The sequence below is a fragment of the Mycteria americana genome, chromosome Z (assembly GCF_035582795.1).
Source record: "Mycteria americana isolate JAX WOST 10 ecotype Jacksonville Zoo and Gardens chromosome Z, USCA_MyAme_1.0, whole genome shotgun sequence".
In the NCBI taxonomy this organism is placed as follows: Eukaryota; Metazoa; Chordata; class Aves; order Ciconiiformes; family Ciconiidae; genus Mycteria; species Mycteria americana.
In genome coordinates, this window is record NC_134396.1 from 45,778,473 (window position 1) to 45,799,788 (window position 21,316).

The window sequence follows — 21,316 nt, forward strand, 5'->3', positions numbered from 1 at the left end:
GGAAAAAATAGCGGGGTCCTATACACATGCAGATATCGGCTGACCCTCCTATCAATATGCTGAAGGTATTACTCATATAATACATTACTAATATGTCTTGGCTTAAGCATGACTAAACATCTCTGGGCAGCTCTCCACTCTCAGAGCACTTGTAAGCAAATCTGGGTAGCTTCCTATTTGAATTCGGCTGTCCACAGCAAGGAGTCCTGTATTAAACTGACAGTGTAACTGTTAAAAACTATTAAAACTATCAGTTGTTTTTTTTTTTTTTAACCTCTCACATTAGGAAGAATCAAAGAGAATTAGTGTCTTGTATCCACAATCAGACACATCACACAATTAAGCCTACATGGAAGGTGGAGGAGAATGCCTTGAACTGAGACAATGAGGGTAGAACCTCTGCCAGACCTTGGGTCCTATTTGCTCTAGCAGCCTTTGCCATAATTTAAGAAACATCTCTGGTCAGCAATATGCAGGAGAAGAGCTGCTGTCAGTGTAACCCGCAGTATTGTACATTCAGTAGATATATGCCTCACTGCTAGCTACAGAGAGAACTGAGTTCGTTAATGCCAAATCAGAGTTCTCTGCTTGAATTGCACTTTCTCCCTGTGTGCAAATTATTTTTTGGAGCTGAGTCCAAACAGGTGATGAAAATATATGCATCTGAGGCTAACAAACAAAATCCTGTTAGCTGAAGAGCAGCCAGGAGGTGAGAAGAAGTTCTTTTTCCTCTGGATATGTTCACACATGACTATCTTTTTGCAGCATTAAGTGCTAAGAGGGGTTGCCTTGAAGAGAAGTGCTGAGCCTAAATTCTCATCATATTCTCATCATATTTCTCATCTTCATGGAATTAAGGAAAGGAAAGATGTAAAATTAGACCTCATTCTCCTGCCTTCCTTCACCCCCACTTAAAACGTTTTTTCTTCTTCATCTCAAGGTTTCTCCTTTTAGCTCAACTTTTTCTGGAGAACCTTTTCACAATTTATACTTACTTCCACTAGTTTTTTTTGAGCACATGTTTGCTGGAGTGGACACAACATTCCCCTGTGCATTGATCTTGCTTCTGCCCACTGCAAAGAACAGAAGTTTCCACGTATACTGAAAGTAGATTATTTCCTGCTTTGGTCCTGTTTCCAACACTACTAGAACCAGAAACCCAATCTGCTGATACAGCTAGGGCCATAGTCCACTGAGATAATGACTCAAAAAATTAAGCGCAATAACTTTTGGATACAGCGTATGAAGGAACACATAATGGAAGACACTGTGTGAGCCTCAGTTAATTTTGATGCTAATCACAACTGATACAGAGAAGGTGATTAACTGAATAGATGCAGGAGAGTTTATTTCAATATTAGAGATCAAGTTCACTTTATGATCATTGAAGACACTGATCAATGAAGCCTAGCTGGACTCTCCAGGGCTGGATACTTCATTAAGCTGCTTGCCTAGAGCTCATGGAATTTCTGGACTTTTGCTCTCATAAAATTCCAGTGGTCAGATACAACATCCTCCTTTGGCCCCTTTGCTTGGCACAATTCTGAAGCTATCATATGTCATCTCTCCATAAAAATGGGAGATACAATCCAGCCAGCCTGGAGCAACACTGGTCATCCTGACTTCCCAGCATGTGGCATTGTTTAGACGTAGAGATAACTGAGGGCAATGAGACAGACCTCCTTTCTAGGAGTTACGCCACCATTCCAGCACGTTATCTCATAGAAGGAAAACACAGCTTTAGACCAAATCAAACACTGTTCTGCCTGGTTGCCCTCACCACTCTTGTTCCTTTTTGGCCCTAGGCATCCATTAAGGAGTTCAGGATGTTCCTTCCTCCACACAAGTCCTCCTCTGAATCGTGCAGCAGCTTCTCTGCAGCCCAACCGGTTTTCTTCTCCCTTGGCTGATCCTGCAAGTAAACAAAAAATACCTGCCAAGTAAGTACATCCTGCTCAGGGGTCCTCATCTTGGAGCTTCCAACTCCAGCTTCTCATCCCTTATGTTTTTTTAGAGGGCTGCATTGATACCTGGCTCCTTTGTTCTGGCTCCAGGAAAATTCCACTGCCTGGAGCCTGCCCTCAGCATGGACTCACGGCCTCAGCCATCCCATTGCATTACCAATGCTTTCACATAAATGGAAGATGTTTAAGTTAATGATCTCCCATTGTTAACCATGTGTCACCCCTCTGTGCAATTTCAGTTCAAAATGGTGGTAAAAACATGGCCAGGAGGGATAAGTGCCACTTTCAAAGCAGGGTTTCCAGTCTGCCAAAGAAAGTCCTGCATTATCAAGCAGAATTAATAAGAAGTTCAAGCTATTTCCAAATATGCAATTGTGCCAGTAGATTGTGGTTCACATTTGATTTCAGAGAAGGTTTTCTGAATTGACCAAAGGCCACATAATTAAGTTAATAGCTAATAATCTATATATGTAGTTTAAAAGAGGTTTTTAACAAATACCTAGATGAAGCTGATAAAGCATCTTGAAGTTAATTAGGTCAGTGTCTTCAAAGCTGACTTTTTTAGTATACTGGCATACCATAGCTGGAAAGTATCTTGGAAACCCCTTCATAGATTCCATAGTTAAATAAATATTCGGGCTTTCAAGCCTATTTGAGACTGAGATAACCAAGCTGCATTTGGAGAGCACCTTGGAATTTACTTATTAAATTTCATCAAGGTCACTTCTCTCCACTGTGCTCGGTTCCTCCTGTCACCTCTTTTTTTTTCTTTTTTGCCCTAAATTAATCTTTTGGATAAACTTTTAGGTTACAAATTTAAGAGCAAATAATTCAAAATCTCCACTGTGAGTTTTTCGAAATTGCATGGCACTGGCCAAATGATGCTCTGATTGAAGTCAGTGGTAAAACGCCCAGCAACTTCAAAAGAAGCAAAGTTAAGCCAACACAGAGTCCTTATTAAACCCCCACCTTTATTACTTTAAAAAGAAGAGGAAGTTTAAAAGGACTAACTAAGGAAATTCAATGCCCAAATCCCATTGTAATTCAATAGGAATGGGGCGCCAAATTCCCTCAGGCTACTTTGCAAATTCTCTCTCACAATGGATGCCAAACTGGCTCCCATAATGAGCCAGTCATTCTGTAATGTCAGAGGGTCAAGGTGATTGCTGGGTGGTGATACCTGGCCATAGCTGAAATAATGCAATACTGTGGAAGTATTGTGTTTCCATCACTGTGGGTCTGTGAAACAAAATCATCTGGATGAGGTTAGAATGGATTAGGAATGACCCAGCTGGAGGCAGGAGAGGATGGGGCTGGTTGTTGAGTTTAAGAGGGCCATTTAGTATCTCCAGGATGCTTCATCTCCACCTTTAGGGCCTTCTGAGCCCTAGAGAGAGAAATGGGACAGGGAACTTACAGGCAAGATCACAAAGGCTCGAAGCATTGGTTTAAGAAATCCCTCAAAAGATCAAATGGTGGTTTTTGTGGTTGTCTCTCCAGATCAAGTAAAGGCAAAGCTGTGGCTGCTTCCTCAACTCCCCGTCTCTCAAGCACACAGGCCAGAATATGTCAAATCTTTCTCTCCACTTGCCATCAGGCTGGAAAAAGCACTCTTCTCCCATTGCAGCAGAGGTTTGGAAAGCTACATCTAGGAATGGCAGAACCTCCACCCCATGCTGATTCCACACCACCACCAGCCCTGCTCTTGGTTCTGCAGTGTTTGCAGCAGAAACAAGGACAGTGATGCTCATCATTCACAGCCTGGTATGCCAGCTCCCTCTAATGCTCTGTCTGTACGTAAGAATATTCACCTAGAATAGCAGAGGGCTATAAAGCCACTTTGGGTTAAACAAGTTCACCTGACTTCATACACAAAGTTTTAATTTCTCCAAAGGAAAAGGCCCACAATGGTTCACACACTGGCATCAGTTGAGAAGTCATTTATACTGAAGATTATTCATGCTTCCTTCCTCTTCCAAAGAAGAGCCCTCTCCCAAAAATTAAAATAAAACCATCCTTCCCCCTTTCCCCTCACTGTTAAGATTGGTCAGCTTCATGGGCTGAACCAAGCATTTTATATGGTTTCTTTCATTAGGTTTGATTAACTCCACATGGGCTTGGATTCTCAGAGATTTTTTTAATATACAAGACGGAAGGAGTATGTTGTTTTGATAACTCAACATTTTAAACAGTTAGATCAATTTTTGCATTAGATGAACTAACCTACCAGAATCTACAAGAGACCAGGGGAAAGAATCCAACAGTGTCTCGAGAGAGCATTTGTTTCAAGTGGACTCATCAGGGGTCCCTTCAGAGCTGTGTTCCTCATGCTCAAATTATATCTTATGGACTTGTTTTTAGCAGGCAAATTCTTGTATTGTGCATGATTTGGAGTTAATCAGTCTGCAGGCACTGTTTCATTAACAATTTCCAGCAACAGAGATTTCCAGTTTGTTGGTATTGTTTACAGCAGAGTAGGTTAATATCACATATTAGAAGCACAGCATTGTATATCACAGGGATATGGTTTCCCTTAGCCATGAAGTATTGTTCAGAGGGGGTCCAGAAGCCCATGAAAGTCTACAGACACACTCCAGTTGACTTGGTTGGGCAAAGAACACTTGTTCTAACATCAAGGAAAAACTCATAGAGTTAACAATCCTGTCCTGAGTGCAGAATTATTATTTATATTTTTCCAATTATTTTCAGTTCAGGTTTCCTGAAAGTAAATATGAGAATTTGAGCTGCTAAGATACAACAGTTACATCCTCTCAATATATACAGGAAATTAATCATGCTGTCCTGCCTGCACTAGGTTTTATGGGGCACTGTATCTGAAGTCTTACTCATGCTGACTCTGAAGTTACTGATGTGTGAAAGAAATGGCAGATGGAGCTGGCTAGAGGGTTAGCTTTGGGGTTGCTGCTGGGGATAGGATATAATTCTGACCACAGTCAACTGTATGTTTTTAGGTGGGCACATCATGGTTCGAAGCAGGACCCCATATTTGAGGTAATCTAATCTTAGACAGGAGGACAACCATGGACAGCCATATTGCTTTTCTGTAAAAAACTGCTTGCAAATATTTGAGATGCATGCTTCCTCAAGATGGTGAGGGCTAGCAGGTAGGAGGTGGATAGGAAGTCAGGATACCTCAATTCTTTGATTTTGCTGCTGAAGGAATAGGGGTTTTAAGTGAATAAGACCACCTTCCAGTGGTTGTTTTCCTTTTTGTCCTCAGGCTATTAAGAGCTTCTGTGCATGCAGCTATTCCAAATCGACTCCTTGCAGGAATGTTTTTATTCAGAATAAGCACTAGTTTTCATAGTTTACTTCAATCCACTTTGAGAGCAGCAAGGTATTCCTAACAGTGAAAGCGAAGAAATCAGCCTGTATGTGTTTCACCTAGCTCCATGAAGTGTGAGAGGCGAATCCTTTATCCTCTGCTTTCTGAAAAGGGAGAGCAAACGGTCACTGCCACTGAGCTACTCTTCTTCTAAAGATTCCTCCTATCCACAGCCCCACAAGACTGAAGACCTCAGGTGGCCATTAAAAAAAAAATCAGTCAAGATTCCCAGTCTAATGCTTCAGTCGTTGTGCGGAAGGACCTTGACAAATTACATCAAATAACTTTTTCCTCTTCAGGTGGTTGGTGCAGGTACATTCGTCTTCTGGAGTGCAGCTAGAAGTGGGCACAAGGCAAAAAGACCTCACGGGCAGGGTGGCTTGTCCCACAGTTTACAGGTAAGCTTCCCTGAAAAATCTGTGATCATGCAAAAAGAGTCTAATAGGCAGGTACTTAAGTTATGCACGCACCAGAAACAAAATATCACACATGGGCAGGCCTTGCAGTTGGTCTGTCCTACTATCTATATATGTTCTGCCGGCTCTTCCAGACACTATGGACATCTTATATTAATTCCTTCAAAGTTATTGTAGTCAGTGAGCCACAGAGCATCACTGACATCACCATGTAACTAATAATTAATTACAATCATATACCATTTTATCAGTCATTTTGGATTTTCTGTTACAGTGCCAACTGTGTACATATACTTTTATATTATACTTTGTTTTTATGTTATTCACCAGAAATGCCAAAGAGAATATAAAAATATGCTTCAAGTAATTCAAAACTGAAACTAGGGCTCTCAATTCATCTATGTCATTTGAGGACAAGCAAACAAACTCCTTGATGAGAGTGAAATGTACACTTGTCAATGTATTTTTTGGGGGGGAAATGCAGCTCTTCACAAATTAATCCCTGGTGATGCACAAAGGCAGCTTCTTTTCTTTGTCTTTGCATTTGATACTGTGTAGATGATTAAAACATTACCCTGGTAATGTTGCATTCTGGGCAAGGACTACTAAAATTTCCTATCAGCAGTATCACCAAGCTTATTTAAATTGTCGCAGGTTTTAAAATATAACTCACCCACACTGGCCTTGCCTAGTTCTGTGTTCTCGTATCAGTGATCTTCTCTGAAGGTCTTTTCATGCTTTTGCACTATAGACTCTTAAGTATATATACCCACTAATTCTCCTCTGGACAGACCAGGTAACCCACCTTTCATGAGTCCCCCTCCAGAATGCTTTCTTGTCCTCCTCCATCCTTCCCAGCCATTCAAACATCCAAACAAAACAAAAAACTTGCTTTCTGGGAGTTCAGCAGTATGGTTCACTTCAGTGTAACTGAGACGGAGAAACTGCAATGTATATGGGAACAAGGAGGTCCCAGTACCTTGGGCATAAGCTTGCCTGGGAGTTTCCACTGCTGTTATCAAGCATAAGCAGAAAACATATGTGATCAGAGCTTTAAGTGAAAGCATTGGCAAAACTGAAAGATTTTCTTAATCATCTTTTGTTCCTGGCAATTTGTTTATTTGTGCTTCTCATGGATGTTATGGCACACAAGGACAAGCACAGTCACTTATTTTGTTTCTTTCTCCTGAACTGATTCAAGGAGTCTGTCCCAATAATTTCTCCATTAAATCCAAAACCTGAACTGTAGCTTACCATTTTGGAAAGAAGAAATTAGCAAATTCCTAAAGCAGTCATTCTACTGTTGTCCTTCCCCTTATTTATCCTCTAATTTTGTCAAGCTTCATGTCTCACTCACTCAGTGTTGCTTTTTGCATTCTCTGCCACATAAAATAAAGTATCAGAAACGGGTGGATAGTGACAGACTTGCACGTTTGCCTACCTGTTTTTGCACGTGGCTGAAACTGTCATGATGCTGCCTTTCTTCTGACTATCTGTGCCTCCATACACCTGTTCTTCTCAATACATTTACTTTGCTGCTCATGGCAAATTCCGACTTTCTTGGCACAGGGAAGAGGGGAAGGAATCCCAGAGGTTATTCCTCTCCTTCCCCAGAAACAGACCACTTCGTTCAAGTGCCTGCTTTGCTGGTTTGCCAAGTAAAGGCTTAAATGCACCTCTTTTCTTTTTCCTACTCACCAGCTTGCAAAGCCATTCTCTCTCTTTGTGTCCTCATACGCAGCAAGCTATTTGTAGAAAGCTGAAGAGCTTCAACAGAAAAAAATCAAGGCCGTAATTTGATGAACACTCCCTTCTACCAAAAAGGACAACTTGTTCATAGTCTGTCCTTTACCTCTCACTCCTGCCAACTCAGTTGTACCAGCTCAAGTTTGTTGCAGCTGAAGAGAATGAGAAAAATTATCTCAATTAAAAACACCTCCTTTTTTTTTTTTATCCTTAACCTCACAAGCAATTGTAATAGCACAACTGGGGAAGCAGCTAGGAGGGAGACGATAGTAGCAGAATGGTGGGTGTGAGTTAAGCCAGCATTACCATTGAAAGAAAAGTTCATTGAACTGTGGTGTCAGAGAAGTCCACCTAAAACACCTGATAGCTCTGTGGCTAGACCACTGTCCCAGAGATTTACAGGACAGAGTAAAGGCACTAATTCTTCCATTTGGTCTCCTGGGTCTAAGCACCCCACTAAAATAAAAAAGCTCCAAAGTGAAAACAAACAACCAACCCTTTCCTGGTTTGGAAAATGTGATAGAAATCCTGAAATTTCAGGTAACATGTTTTGGATTGAATGAAATGTTTCATTCAACCTGGAGAGCGTTTTTTTTTTTTTCCCTTTTTTTCTCTTGAGTTACTGAAAGGCAGCTATGTTATCAAACAGATGTGCTACTCTGCGCTCAGCAAGCCTGCCTGCCCTGAACTCCTCCAGGTCCCGTCAAATGGAGTGCAGGCACAGAGTGAAAATTATTGGCTCAGTGAACATCACTCAGGTCAGATCTGACACCCACCTGTGTCAGAGAAGTCTAACGTTAGAAAGCTGAAGCAGAATCCTGGCAGTCTGTGGCTTTGAATTAACCAAAATGCATCTGGAATGACCAGCATGCAGCGCTAACACACAAACAGCAAAAATTTGTTACTTTCAAAGGAAATTTGTGGTTAGAAAGAAATGTTATTCTATCAGTTATTCACCTGAATCAATGGGCATTCCATCCATTGCTTCCCAAAGCAGGAGCATCCCTTTAGCAGGACCGATGCTTTGTAATTTTGTCCTGAATGTAGCCAGATAGGAAGGAAACTTTGTCTTTTCTCTAGATGTTAGAAAAGGCATTTGATTGTGTTGGGTGACTCCTTACTTCTTGTAAAGTTGTTAAAGTTGTTTAGATCAGAGGTGGGTTTGGGTTTTTTTTTTTTTTTTTTTTTTTTTTTAACCAGAGAGATGAGCCTTGGCGATGAAGCAGCCTCTCTTTTTTTCCCTATAAACAAAACTAAACTGCATACTCTAAACACCACTGTGTTACAAGCTTTCCAAGGACTTTGCAAACACCTTCTCTGAGGAAGGCTTTGGCACTCTCCCGGCGTCAGAGGCAAAGTGCAGTTTTTAACACAGATCTGGCTCCTGAGTGAAAACAGTATACTGTTTCTTCCTGTCAGTGAGCACTGTTTCAATGCCTCTCCTGACACTGCTAGCAGAGTTAAGTCCAGCTCATTCCTGCTCTCCTTGCTTAACAGATTAAAGGGACAAAGAGCCCTGCTGCCCTCTACCAAGTGGTCTGCAAATGCCACAATCTGTCTTGAATAGACGAGCCTGTAGGGGACAGATTCAGGCACTGGACATCTTTTTGGATGGTTAAGACACATGTTCCTGGCTGTCTTTCTACTGTGAATTAGGAAGTAATCTTAGGGAGGTACTTTGTTCCATGACACAGGGCATTTGACAATGATGATGACATAGGTCAGAGAAGTGATGGGATATACGTAGCAGCATCTATTATTACATATAATAAATGTCCAAGATGATTGGTTGTCTGCTCTTCCCTGTGCCAACAGCAGCGCTGAAACTTGATCAGAAATTGTTGCTGAATAAGTAATACCAAGAAGCAAATTCAGATGAAAACAGAATTCACCAAAGAGCAGTTTCCCTGATATGAACTGCTCATTGACAGCTATTTTTAGACAGGGACATCCCAAGCCCAATCCGTTTGACTCTCGGCAGATGCTTCCCACATCAAACAGATCCAGCACATGTTAGAGGCAATGAAACCTCCCACTAGCACCCCTCCAAGCTGGCTCAGGGCCCATCGTGAGCCATTCCTCCTCTTCCACTTGGTTCTTTAATTCAGACTTGACAACCTAGGATGCAGATTTAAATTCAACTATAGGACAACTATTAATAAGCCAACGAATGCTGAGGATGAGATTTCTCAGCGAATTTAAAGCTGAGGGATGGTTGCCAAGAAAATTTGGCTCTCGCTCCCCTGTTGCTTTGATGCCCTTGCTTTCCATTCTCACAGCCTAAGAAAACACTTTTTCCCTCGTCTCTGCTCTCTCCCTAATCTCCCCAGGTATAAGCAGTGGAGGACATGAAGCCCCCTTTCAACAGTTGCCCAAGCCTGCCTCTCCTCACTTGTCCGCCAGTTCTTCCTGCCTTTTAATGGTGCTGGCAACATCTTACTCTCCATGGCTCATTTCCCACCACTGCTGCCAGCCTGGAGAGCAGGCTGGACCCGGGGTGGGAACAAGGCAGGCAGCGCTGGGCCGGAGACTTGCAGGTCCAGATCACATGGCAGAAGCGCTGCTGATGGATGGGCAAGGCAATGCAGCACCCTTTCAAATGCCACCATTTAGCACCTCTTCTGGAGAGGCAGTGTCCACCCACCCCATAAAATTCACACCATGGGCACAGGAAAAATGATAAAGGCAAGAGCGTAGCAGAGAGGATAGCTCTAAACCAACAGCAATTTTGCCCTCCAGACTAGGAATTTTCAGGTGACCATAAATATTTACAGTTTCAGTCACAAGAACGTAAATTCAGTTAAGTAATTTTGGCTGGAGAATTGGGTGAGGGAGGAATTGGTTTTGTTTTCTTTGGGGTGTTTTGTGTTGTAATACTATGTTCCAGCAATTTTATTATATTTTGGTTTGGGGTTTTGGGCTTTTTTTTTCCCCAGAAAGTCTGAAATAATTTGTTTTGACAGTCCAGGAAGAAGAAGCTGGTGGAACTTTTGTTTTGAAGAAGTGAACATCACTTAAAACATTGACCTAAACTAAAGAGGAGGAGGAAGCCACACCAAAGATTTCTAAGATCCAGAAAGTTAAGCAAAACCTTTTCCTTCAAGGCAAGTCAAGTATTCTGGATTGAAGCAGTCTAAAATTCGTTTTTCCATTTGCTGTCCAGTAGAAAAACACAAACTCTCAGAAAAAGCTTTTGGATTTGAACCAAATTTTTTCCCCTCCAGTTTTTCACCCATTATTTGATGAGCTTTAGTAGCCAGTGTGGTTCCCCAGAGATTTTGGACATCTTGCTGTGAGGTAAAGAATTCCCATATTCTGATGTCTGTACATGCAAGGATTCAGGGGATGGCAGCTACTCTCATTTACAGAAGCCAACCAGCATGTAAACATTAGCCTGTGGGTATTAGAGGACAGCTCTGCATCTAGAGGCCTATTCCATAAAACATATCTAAGTTATGGCTACGTCTTTTCCTATGAAGGGATTATTCTCTTCTTCCCCATGCCTATGGCAAAACTCTCTTCAGTCTCAATGGGAGCAGGATTACCCTGCCAACATTTCAGTAACCAACAGGGCCAGCTTGAAGTCGGTTTTCTGGCACTGGAGGGAGAGTTTCATAACCAAGCATCACTGTAAACTATACCAAGGAGGATCCTCCTCCCTGCCTTCCTCTTTGTCTGTTTCCTCCAGCAACATAGCTGCTGACAGGCACACCAGGGACATGGCTGGCAAGCAGTGGGAGATGCTGTTTCACTGGCAATCAGTGACTAGATGAGTGTGTATTTGTTTCTGCTTGCTTCCCATGAAATATTATTGATCTGAGTGTGCCGTCAAAGAGCCGGAACTGTCAACTGTGAAACCAAAAAACTTACTGCAGGAATTGCAAGGCCATTTGAAGAATTCACCTTTTCTGTCCCTGTGAAATGGGACACCAGGCCAGTTGTTCAGCAATACAGATCAGCCCTCTGTTATTCTCTAAGGGAGGCTGGCTCCTTGGCAGGAGTTTTGCTGGCATTGCTGAAAGCTGCAGTTTGACTGGTGCAAGCTGGTGAGTCTTCCCGTCTGCTGTTCTCCTGCATCTGCCCTCTGATCCTGCTGAATCTCCCTCTGCTTTCTGCTGGAGGGTAATTCCTTCAGACACTGCCCACAGGTCGGGCCAAACAGACCCCCAAAAGCCAGGCAGCTGAGGAAATAATACCTAACTGAGATTCAATGAGCTTCAGGATTTGGATTATCTAGCATCAGGACTAACCTATCTCTACACTAAAAACACATACTACACCAGCTTCAAGATCCAGCTGTCCATTTATGCACAAAGACCCTGCTCCAGGAAAGCACTTCAGCTCCTGAGTACTTGCCTCCTCCTATGCTTTGAGTCTTAAAAGTGTTGCTGGATCAAGGCCTACTTTTCTTTAGCTAGCCCTGTTCTCAGACGCCTTATTTATTTATTAGATATTAGATGCTGTTCTTCGCTATTTTTTTTTTCTGCCTTGCATCATAACATTGCCATTAGTTCTTCAGGTCTTAATTCCAATGATTTCCAGGGCAGCTGCGGGGGTGGGGGGACTGTGCACAGCCATTTCACCATGTGCTGCATCTGCTGATGTGAACGGACAGAATGCAACAACCCCCATACTGCCTCTCCCCTAGTAGTAAATTCACACCTGTTCTAAAAATTTAATGAGATCAGGCCTTAACAGCGTTTGCTGATGAACAAGGGTGGGTCTTTGCTGATGCTAGTGAAGACAGAGCGGGGAAGAAGCAGCTTTGAATGGGCAGCAAGACTGCTTTGAATGTTAGGGCTGGCTTTGAGAAACACGGGGTTGTCCTCTTGACCCAACTCCTCCTGCAGTGAGCCCGTACACATGACATGAGTGAGGTACAGAAAGCAAACTGTGAAAGTGGTGAAAGCGTGTGCCCACTGCCTTTTTCACACTCATACTTCCTCAGCCTGGAGGAAGTATGTATATCCTCCAGTGATCCTGGAGGAATCACTCTTCCACAGCCGGGAGGTGTTCCACCACTGAAGGATAGGATATGCCGCCTTGTTACCAGCTGCACTTGGGGAACAGACTCACACCGGGGTTACGTGGTCACTGAGCAGACCCTGAATAAGAGGCAGCCCTTGCTGCAATGCATTTGCAGTTTGCACAGCTACGATAGAGATGGAACACAAAGGCACAAAGAGTTCAAATGACTTGTGAAAGGTCGTATGACACCCTGTGCCAGCTGCCTGTGGAAAAAAAGGGGAATACACACATATATGTGCTCCCTGGGATGTTTCTTTACCTGGTCCTTCCCTCCCCCCATGTCTTTTCTGTTCTGTCCTCTCATTTTGTTCTGGTTACTCACCAACTACTCTCTTTTTCCTTTCCCTCCTCTTCTCCTCTGTATTTCACAGCCTTTGCAAAGCACAGCTCATGCAAGGTCATGATTCAGCAAGAATCCCATGATGTTTAAGTGAGGCACAAGGAAGCAAGGTGATTTCATCCAACACCACATGTGACAGTCAAATGCTGCTGCTGATATGCTTCAGAAAGTGCTAATGGCCCCTATGAAGGTCTGGCTGATAATCTGAGGGACCAAAAGCATATAAAGGGAGAAAGATAATGGCATATAATAATGGCATATAATGGAAAAAATGGCATAGATATGGCATATAATGGAAAAAATAAAGAAAGGTAAGTCTTTGTCCATTTTTTGTCTCAAGTCAATCTTTCTTTTCTTACTCCAATAGCTCAACTTTATAGCAGAACTCTGTAACTTATATTTGTTGAGCTTATTTTCGTTGAACAAAACTATCACCAGGGAAGGTGCTACTCTAGCACCAAATGCACTGCCAAAGCAGCAGTCCATAAAGTCCATAATGAAGTCCAACCAGGGTGCTGCTGCCAGACAAAGCTCTTCATGGTGCTCTGTGGTTGGTAAGACTAAAGGACACAGCTGAACAGACAAAAATGTTTGTAATAAATTGTTATTACAAGAATCTGTCCTCCCAGACCACGGCATCAGGTTAACTCCAGCAAGAACTGAAGAAGAAACCCAAAAAGGGGTAAGGATTTTATACTGCAGTCAGATAGGTGCATTCTCTATGGACCCTCCCTGACTTACCAGCCCAAGATCTCATCCATAGCAAAGCATTCCTGGTGTCATGGCACAATGCTCCCATGAAGACCAGCAGTCCCTTTTCTCCTGTTTACCTAGCAGTTCAAGTAGGGCAATCTGGAAAAGAGAAGCCACCTCAGTTTCTGATAAATGAGGCACTGGAAGCTACATAATAAGCCATCTCTTGACACAAACTGGAAAGTGATTTTATTCTGCAAATTCTTCCATTTCCCTTAGCTGTGTATGAGGGTGTTTGTAATGGTGGCCACAGTTCCATTTCCTACATATTACACCTTCCTTTAAATTAGCCGACCTATGTGACCGGAACAGAGCCTGGGACTTTGAAGCAATCTGGTTTTTATATATTTCACTACCAACGAAAGTGCAGCTTTTTGCAAATGAAGGAGGGAAAATAAACAAAAAACATGCAGAAAAAATAGAAAATTTAAAAACAACAAAAACCCCTACATATAAACAAATTTTTAATGTCTGTGTCTGTTTGTATTTGCAAGTCCTGAATACATTCTACTATTGTACAGCTCTATACATTATTACACAGACCTTATCGCCACACAGAGGATAAATATTCAGCTTTGTAATTTTGCCTGCATCATATCAGTACTTAAACTAACAATTTGCAAGCAGCTTCAAACAGTGGTGTCTTTCTTAATTTTTTCTTCTAAATTTGGAAATTCTACTGAAAGTAGCTCTCGCTCAATTTGAATTTTTCTCAGGATCCAACCCAGGGCCAATAAGGCTTTAAAAGTGAGAGCATACACAAGACAGTTCTACACACATTTAAACTCTAAAATAATGCATTTTTTTTATAACATGCTTTTTGCATATATAGTAGCAGACAGTGGTGAATGTTATAAAACCATTATTCATTCACAAAGTGAGCAATTCTGCTACGCAAGCAGGCTTAGAAATTTCTGAAAATAATATTTCTGAAAATATTTCTAGAAATTCTTTCCAAAGTCCCTAAGACTTTCATTTTTATTTTTTAAAGCATGATGGAAAAAAGTTTTGAAAGATCTGTTAATTGTTAATTTGATTCTCATTTTTTTCAGAAGCACCATAATTTGGATCTCAGGCATTAAAAACTTCACTAAAAAACTTGGTGTTTGGAATTCTTTTTAAGGAAACATTTTAATAAGCTCTGTACTCATTAGGTATTATTTTTAAAATGTCATAATGACACCATTCCAACCATTCAAATAAAAACCAAGGAAATATAGCTTTGCAATTATTTTTTTTTTCTGATTATTTCCTGATCAGCTTTTGCTTTCACCTGATGTAGGTATTTCATAATTAGGTGTTAGGACTTTTCTACTGCACACACATAGTGCACAAAAGTTCCCAGGATCACATTCTTGGTGTTCAATGCATCATGCAGTGGGGTCCCAGTGTCTCTCAGGCCTTCATCATCCCCCTAAAATAGGGACTGAATAAATGTAATACCATACTCGTGATTTTGTGTGTTGCTGGAGTACAGTTAGAGGTCAGGCTTGCTGTCAAGAGGTGCTGAGCTTCCCTATGAATGTAGCTGTCCATTATCCATGCTAAAGGTCTTTACATTTGCCATTGTACTTAATTATTCTACATCCACAGCCAGTTCTGTACAAAGGTGATATGCACAGAAAGCAATATCCATATGACTAGTGGACTAGCCAAGCACCAAGACCACAGTGTTGTGGTCACTGCCCTGACCCAAAGACCCTCCAGTCCTTGAGTATTAGCACTGAAGGCACTCAGCTGTGATTTGGATCCTATAGATAGACAATTACGCACTTATAGAATCACAGAATCATAGAATCATTAAGGTTGGAAAAGACCTCTAAGATCATCTAGTCCAACCATCAACCCAACAGCTCCATGCCTACTAAACCATGTCCCGAAGTGCCATGTCTACACATTTTTTGAACTCCTCCAGGGACAGTGACTCCACCACCTCTGTGGGCAGCCTGTTCCAGTGCTTGATAACCCTTCTGGTGAAAAAAATTTTCCTAACACCCAATCTAAACCTCCCCTGGCACAACTTGAGGCCATTTCCTCTTGTCCTATCACTAGTTAACTTGGGAGAAGAGACCAACACCCCCCTCTCTACAACCTCCTTTCAGGTACTTGTAGAGAGCAATGAGGTCTCCCCTCAGCCTCCACTTCTCCAGACTAAACAATCCCAGTTCCCACAGCTGCTCCTCATAAGACTTGGTCTCCAGACCCTTCACCAGCTTCATTGCCCTTCTTTGGACACGCTCCAGCACCTCAATGTCCTTCTGGTACTGAGGGGCCCAAAACTGAAGACAGTATTCAAGGTGCAGCCTCACCAGTGCCGAGTACAGGGGGACGATCACTTCCCTAGTCCTGCTGGCCAAATATTCCTGATACAAGCCAGGATGCTGTTGGCTTTCTTGGCCACCTGGGCACACTGCTGGCTCACGTTCAGCTGGCTATCAACCAGCACCCCCAGGTCCTTTTCTGCTAAGCAGCTTTCCAGCCACTCTTCCCCAAGCCTGTAGTGTTGCATGGGGCTGTTGTGACCAAATTGCAGGACCCGGCACTTGCTCAGAGACAGACAGCCTGGTCTGCAGGCAGAGCCCTGGCCAGACGGACCAACAGACATTGGTGCTGCTCCCACCTGCCTTGTCCACCCACCAGCAGCCCCCCACACCTGTGTCTTACACCCCTCATCTTCTGTCAACACAGTGAGTGGAGATGTTCCCCAAATGGACAGAAGTTTGTGAATATTTCCCCCATCTGCCTTTCTCAGTCAGCTCTGAGTGTGGTTCCTTCAGTGCACCAAAACTCTGTTGCTGTTTCATCATTTGACAAACAGCTGTTTTGGAAGTAACCACAAAATCGGTGTTCTCTGTTAAGTTTGATTATTACCACTCATGGCACCACAGTTTACGGCCTGATATCATTAAATATACAGCAGGACACAATCCTACACTAAATGCATATTTTTACAAGTTGGATCTTTTATATAGCGCAATGATGACTCAGCTAATCAATGCCTTGCCCATTATGCTTTTGTTTAGGAACCTATCTACTCCTTGAGTTGGTTTCCAATATGTGCATTCACCTATGGTCTTTGTTCACATCGAGCCAATCCAACTGCCTGATTAGATACATATGAACAAATAAAAATGAGATTGTCCTTTTCACATCTTGTCCCAGATGGAAAATAAAGCTGGCTGAAGGAATGTTAAGGGATCATTCAAGATTATCTCCTACAGTATACTCTTCTAGTAATGTATTCAATTTTTTTTGTTATTTTATACGTTCATCTTGAGTGTTCAGATGATATTTTAAAAATATGAAAGTGTAGCCAATATAATATTTACCATGCTTGCATTCCTTCCTAGCCTTAGGTCTTCCAAGAAAATGAGATGTGACATTTCATGATACATGTATTAATTTTAACTTGGGAAAGAAAAAAATGTTTCCGAACAAATAGGTAAATAAATACAAAATCATCTCATAAATATTTTTCTAGGTTTGATGGAAAGTCATATCCTTCTGTTGAAGTAATGTTCCTCTTTCAGAGGTTTCACCGGAAACTGCTTGATGTATTACACTGTTCAGAGGGAAATATTTAGAAAAAAATCAGAACTAATAAGCTACAACTCTAGATGCTGCTCTACAATGGTCAAATCACCTGCTGACAGAGGTTTCATCAATCAGTAGCCCTCACTGAGGATTTCTGGGCTGAAGACTTTTATATGCATTACTATGGGTTTCTCCATATGAAGGGAAGAACCTGACGAAACTATTCCATTTTATCTCTGTTCCAGGAAAATGGGCCAATTCTCAGCTGCAATACTTTGGAGAATTTCCTGTCTGGTAGTTCAGAAACTGCCAAAAGCAGGGCGCAGAAGCCAGAAAGTACACTGCTGTCATTGGCCCAAACAAACAAACAAAGATCCCCAACAGAAAATAACCCTCCCTGAAATAAAAATAATTCTAAAAGATCAACAAAAACAAAAATGGACCAGATTTTAAATGAGAGCTTGTGTTTTACATATCATGTGGCTAGACATAGTTTTTGGAAACAGTCCAACTCAGCCCACTTTTCCCCACCATCTGTCAGCAGTAGGTTTGCTGACTGCAAGAGCTTAGAGGCAACGCGTAAAAGGCGAGTGTTAGACAATCGAGTTTAAACATGACAAGAGCAGGGAAATTCAAAGGCTTGATGATGTAATGTGCTAACACTTGGCTGTTGTGAGAAAAAGAGGAGGAGGAGGATAACAGGTTACAGAGAATGGGGTTGTTCACCTTTAGGCTGAATTCTCTGGCTCTTATCAGTTTGTACTGAGACCCTGACATTATTTAAACATGGAGTTGGAAGTGTTTATTTTAGACATAGGCCAAAGAGACTTGGGATGGCGATTTAGATGTAGGCTATGGCCCCACATTTAGAGCTGCTGACAAGCCAAGTCACATTCTAGAGAACTGAAAACTTCTGAGATCATGAGATTAGCCACAAAGCTGGGGATGACCAGAAGATCCGCTGTCTGTGAGTTTTATGCCCTTTGTCCATATTGCAAGAAGAGGTGGAGCAGAGGCTTCTGGCATCCTTGTATCGGCCCCATTTGTAGACAAGCCCCTCTACCAAATGCCCTTTCCTCCCACCTTTGCTGTGGCTCTACAGCAAAGACCAGACCAAAATGCTTGTCACCTGCTCACCCCTAGGTTCCCTTAACATTAATGGGTATACCAACGCATGAGAATGAAGTTGAATAAGGACGGGGCAGTCTAGCCCACAAGGGCTGTTCTCAGACACTTCATTTGGAGCCAAAATTCTGAACAATGCTCAGAAGATTCAGGTTTGCTCCAAACAGGACTTGGGGAAATGGATCAGCTCTCCAGTCAAAACAGGATTATGGTGTAAAACCATGCCCCTTGCAAATTGGGAGAGTATTTGTATCTTATAGTCCAACCTTGACTGAAGTTTTACTTATTTCCCCAAAAATCCCTCCTGAAAGTCATGCTATCGGAATGAAACTTAAAACTGCTGCATACATTATATAAGAGCATATCTCAGATATAGGAGATTAGGAGGTTGGGAAAATGCGTTCTACGAACAGAAGGATACCTACTGAGCTTGTGAGGGTAATTACAGTATTGGGTCTCATTTGTGTTGTTGTAAAAGCTTTTTTGAGAAATATGCTTCTCATCTGGTCTTGAACAGCAGGCAAAGGGATTTCTCTAAGCTCTCTTTGAACAGGGCTATGTTGGAAAGAGCTCAGTCCAGTCTAGTTAAACTGGCTGCTAAAATTACAGCCAGTTTGGGAACTGGCTATTAAAAACTCTCAAACGAGCTGCGTTTCCTCCTGATGCTCATTGCTTGTCTGCTGGGAAAGCCTGTGCTTGGTCCAGCAGACAGCTCTTCATTTTCCTCCTCTCTCACCCACACTGCTCTGGCTTGATCCCAAAGTTGCCACTGCATCTGATGCTCAGCCCTGGATCCACCACATCTGCCAGCCTCACCTCTGGTATTCAGTGGAAGGTGAAGCCCTGCTTTCAAAGGCTATTTTCTGTTTTTTCCAGTGAAGGGATGCAGAACACGGGGTTCCTTGTGTCCCACTGTGCCACCAGAGTCTGTTCCACTGAGGGACAGCATCTGACAGAAAGCAAGGACAGTGGCTTTGCATGTTTTTGTTTCTTGGCAGAAGAAACTATCTGTAGGTTTTAATTAAACTGTCTGTGGATTTGCACCCTTGGGCATGACAGCAGAGCCCAGCCCCGGAAGCCACAGACTACCAGAAGTCTTCTGAGTGCAGTATGAGTAGGGGAATGGATCGCCACCTGTGGACTGGTTATAGATTTTGATGTGGTGCCATGCCTAGGATTCGTGCCAGTAAAAATCCTTATAAAAAGTGTGGACAAAATTTACTGCATACCTGCCGTAATCAGTTTTAAAATCACAACATTTTCCTTCGTTTTGGTTGAGTTTTTTTGTTTCAAAGAAATGGTAAGAGGGCAATTTCATCTCTAGATCAAGAAACCATCTGAAACTTATAAACTCTCCATTTTGTTTTACACTTAGATAATTAAAAAATACCAAACTATATGTATATTTTAATTGTGATTTAAAAAATTACTCCCAGTCACATACCTTGTAAACTAAGTTTCATTGAGCAGTAAAGTTTATAAAGCTCCGTTAAAACAACCTTTGAAAAAGGGGTTTTTATTAAATGAAATACTGACAAACTGGTGAATATTGTAATCAGGTAGAAACTGCTGCCTGAGGAGAAAAATAAAAATCTATATTTGAAAAAAAAAAAGTGAAAGTTCTTTGTTTCCATTAATATATGTTCCTATTTTGTCATAACCTACAAAAATCACCATAACAAGTGACTAAAACATAGAAAAGTGGTTTCACTGTTGAATTCTAACAGTTTAAGAAATCCCAAAATAGCTGTGGCTGGTTGCTCCTAGGCATGTTCATACAGTAGGTAGGATGGCTCTCCCAAGCAAACCCTGTTCTGGAAACCTCCACTCAGTGTTTTGAGGGACATGTAACGAATCTGTCTCTTCTGTCATCCAGCAGCAAGCCACTTACCACAATCTTAAAGGGAGTCCAGAAATGTGGAAAAAAAGAAGCACACCCCTGCATCAACCCCCATTTACCTCTGAACACAGCCCAAAAGCATGGGGTGTAGCAGCACTCTGCTGAAGCTTGCCAACAAGCAGCAATGAGTCCGGCCCCAGTCTGAGCGCTGCCAGCATCATCCTTTGAACCACCTGATGGGCTTAGTCCCGTTGTTCCTGGGGTCGACACAGCTTCCCCATCGCATGGGAGGGACAAGCCTGCCTGCCCCAGGCTGTGCTTACAGCCAGACCTGCGGGACCTGAACCCCCTCCAGAGGTGGAGGTCCACAGAAGAGATCCCAGCCACAGAAGAGATCCCAGCCACAGGGCTCGCTGCAAGCAGGTCCACCAGGGCTCTCAGTTTTTCTGGCTAGAGCTAGTCAACAATTCCTAATATGCTTTGATAAAGCCAAAGCTGAAGCACCCTGTAAATACAGACATCTGGTTGAATCAAAGTTGAACTGCTTTACCACAGTGTTGTATGTGTCTGTATTGTGCTTTACAATTTCAGAGATGCTCAACAACTGTCGTCTCCTTTCCTATGTAGCTTTCAGCCCCTACCGAATTTCCCTTCACTTGACATATCCTACACAAAATTGCTGAGCTCTCTGAGATTTGGAATATGGCCAAGTATCATTTGGTTGTAAAGTGGGAGACAGAGACATGTAAGATGCATACACAGATTTCTAAACTGTGCACTGCTTAAGTGGCAGAAGGAAAACCTAAGTGCTTGCTGTAAGTTGAGCCAGAACATTCATCGTTTTTACTATTTATTTCCAGCATTTCAACATTTTGAATTTTAATTCCTTTAATTTATTTTTTTAAAGCATAATCACAGCTTGCGTATATGATCATAAAACCCAATAAATCTGGGGAACTACCCAAGAGTCCAACAGAGGAATATCAGCTTGTATCTCTCAAGAATCCTAGCTGCAACCCTTACGTGATTTGCAAGACATACTGTTTCATTGTAATCATTATGTGGCCAGCTGAGGCTTGCTTAAAACTACCTAATTGGTGGATTAGCCTAGACTAATAAAGAGTTTTTACACACTCATTAATATCTATTGTGAAAAAATCATCATTGTGTCTCTGGTCATGAAAAATGGAGTGAATGAAAAGTCTTATTTTGTTCTAAAAGAGC